At 37.2% G+C, this 3,319-nt stretch overlaps 1 pseudogene; it reads right to left on the bottom strand.

Moving 5' to 3' along the window:
• Window positions 1-943: 943 nt before the first annotated feature.
• Window positions 944-3,095, bottom strand: LOC110215930 (large ribosomal subunit protein uL6 pseudogene; annotated as a pseudogene).
• Between the last annotated feature and the right edge of the window lie 224 nt (window positions 3,096-3,319).

Here is a 3,319-nt window from a genome sequence, read left to right as displayed (position 1 = left end):
TTCTGTACTGTTCCATGGACACATTTCTATTTTGGTTCTTGGAAGTCCCTCCATCTAGTTTCCCTTGAATTCCTTTGAAGTCTCAGTACTTCTAACCTTACTATTCTGGATTGCAAAAGCCAATACTGCAAAAGCAGTAATGGGGAGTACCAAAGAAAAACTTCCCTTGCTTCACTGTTTTGCCCAGGTCTGAGCATAGCAATTATATCTACAACAGTGGAGGCAGTACCATCTGTATGGTTTCTTTACCTACAGTCTATGGACTTTAAAAAGATACTTTGATAATACTGGTTTATAGTCATTGGTTTCCTTTGCAACCTATGTATTTTATTTTGTGTACTTAAAAACATTATCCTGAGAGGGGTCTATAGGCTTCATTAGATTACCGGAGGGTTATATAATACAAAAAGAGGTTAAGAATTCCTGATCTGTGGACTAACAAACAAACTACCTACCCTTCCCCTCCAGACTAATCATATGCAGGATGAGACAGACCCCAAGTTGACCTATTTAAAAAAAATAATAATTGGCAGAACTTCCTTCTCTTTGAAGAGGAGTGCTATTTGCTAAGTATAAACACAGAGGAGGAAATATAAACATGTATGTACCATTGTAGGAGAAGGTAAAACCAGAAGAGGGAATTTTAAAAGAGAGAAAAAATGTGGTTAGATTTTTTTTGGGGGGAAATTATCATGGCTCTAGATTAGAATTATATTCCAAAGGAAGTGATATCTTCTTTCTTTTTGTCTTTTAGACAATTAGTTTGAATAAAGTACTAATATGTATTATTTACTGTAAATAAAGTATAGAGTAGTTAAGAGGCTATGGTGTTCATAGCAATAACATTCATCCCTGTAGCTTCTGTTTTTGTTTTTTTTTTGACAAAAAGTATTTTTATTTTGATATCTGAATAAGTATGTCTCCTTTGGAGACTTGACTCCTCAGGACATGGCCTTTGGCATCTTTTCCAACTTATTCATCAGCTTGTTGCACTGTGCCTTTCTCAAAAACATAGATGCCACCCAAAAATTTTCTGATATCTTTGTTTTTGACTGTGGTGGCCTATTGGATCAGGGCAGCTGAGTTTGATACGAGTTCAATATCATTTCCTTCAAGAATTAACTTATTTTTTTGTGCTTGAGAAACAGCACAAGCAACACCTGGTCTCATGCACACTCTTCAGATATATTTTTCTCCCAAGAAATTTCTGATTTTGACAAGTGAGCCATTCTCTTAAATAACAACATAGTTGGGGAAGTGAACATATGCAGACCTCATCTTGTAATGAAAACCCAGCATAACACCTTTGATCATGTTTTATACATGACTACAGATTGTGCAGATGGTTGCAAGTTCTTTTTGATTTCTCCACCACTTGTCCACCCAGAGCCTTTTTTTCTTCTTTCCAAGGAAACTGAGCTCAACGTTGATATGGTTGAAATACCTACAGAGGATTCCTCTGGGCCCCTTCGCAATAACTATCTGACCATAACATTTTCTGGGATGTCAACCGTCTGGTTGCTTAGGATGGTCTTAATTCTGGTTGTGAATGGGCCAAAGAGGCATCCCTGTATCTTCTTAACAAGTACAGCATTCCCCTTATCATGTCATACTACCTGTGGGCAGTCTATATAAAATTGTAAAGCAGCTAAAATTTATTTTTGAATGACCTCTCTTCTTCCTTTTCATTGTCTCTTCCTCACCCCCACCCTGGTGTCTAATATACTCTTTGGACTGTTCTTTTGTTTAGGTAAAATTCTTGTCCTTTTTACAAATCAGCTTTTGAGAATAGTTTGGATTTTATATGTGTAATGTTTAAAATCCTTAATGGCTTGTTTTGTGTCTAAGATCTCTGGTAATCACCTAATAATAAAACTAGCCAATAAGAGAAATATATAAGACCAAAAGATCAAAAGGCATTCCCTAATAGATAAGTAAAGACATGAAGAATTACAAATAATACTACCTAGCATTTATATAATACATTGAAGTTTACAGTGTTTAACATTTTGTCTTATTTGATTGCAAACGTTTAACAACTATAGCCCACACAGCCTCTGTAGGTCCTTATCGTACCTCTCACTTTCACTAGCAAGTCAAGTCTCCAGAGGGCAATTATTGCTCCCATTCAAGGTTCTAGGGAGTGAGTGATTATGGTAAATATTCTAATCTAGGGGTTCTTAAACTACAAGAAATCCATGGATAGATTTTACAGGGTCCATAAGGTTTGTTTTTAATTTTTTAACAACTATTTCAATATAATTGATTATCTTTGTAATCTTAGGTATTTTATTTTATTCATTTAGAACCATCCCCAAAAGTCCATGACACTTTTATAGCAGGGTCCATTTCCTACTATAATGCTATCAGCTTGAACCTCAATTCCAGTGTATTTTCCACAATATCATTTGCCAGTTAGTGTCTACTCAACATTACCAATACTGGTTATAGCTAGTATCTTCCCTATATCATAGATTGACCCAGTGATTAACATACCAATATCAATTTAACCAGTTAACATCACTAGCTTTCACAAATGGATATTTACTGAGAAGTTACAGCAAGAACAGAAGTATAAAAATGTTATCATCCACAAGCAGGGTCATACTTCTCCCTCTACCATGTCAGTCCCTGAGGACCGTGGGTTCAAACTTAATGTGGTTGTTAAAAAGCGTTCACCCCAACAAGTTCCCTACCTAAGGTGGCGTAGCTGATGGATGTAGTAATTCCCTTGCTTGCAGGACAAGACATCTTGTCACTGAATCACTGCTGGGCTGGGTCAAGCAGGTCAGACTGATTCTCAGAACTACATAGGCACTCTGGGCTAGGCTGCTAGAAAATAATGGTATGGACTCTAGTCCTTAGACAATTCTAGCAGCTCACTTTTCCTAACTTTTAAAGTTCACAAAGTGATAGCTTTCTCTGGTATTCCTTCATCAAAGACCAGGAAAGAATAAACACAAGAGACAAAAACAGCCAATCCACACTCAGATACTATCCATATTCATACTATGTTTCAGCCCAGGTGGGAACAGAAGGTCACTAGTACTTCTTTCTCTACCCACTCAGAGGCTTAAGGCAGTCCTTACCTCCATCACCCCCAGGAACAAGAATGTGATTTGGTTGGTTAAGTTCTCATTAAACAGCCAACCAGAAGGCCTTTTTTATGATATAGTAAGTATACAGGAAGCAGTTACAGAACACCTGTAAATGCTCTAAAGGGGAGACACACACACCTCCAATCCATGTCACTGTGAACCTCCAGAAGCACATTCACCCAAAATCCTTGTGAGTTCTTTTGGCATACTCCTGGGCCCTC

This window comes from Phascolarctos cinereus, unplaced genomic scaffold, assembly GCF_003287225.1.
Source record: "Phascolarctos cinereus isolate Bilbo 61053 unplaced genomic scaffold, phaCin_HiC Scaffold_4;HRSCAF=312, whole genome shotgun sequence".
NCBI classification, from domain to species: Eukaryota; Metazoa; Chordata; class Mammalia; order Diprotodontia; family Phascolarctidae; genus Phascolarctos; species Phascolarctos cinereus.
The sequence above is the reverse complement of the archived record's forward strand: the minus strand, read 5'-3'. Positions and strand labels throughout refer to the sequence as shown.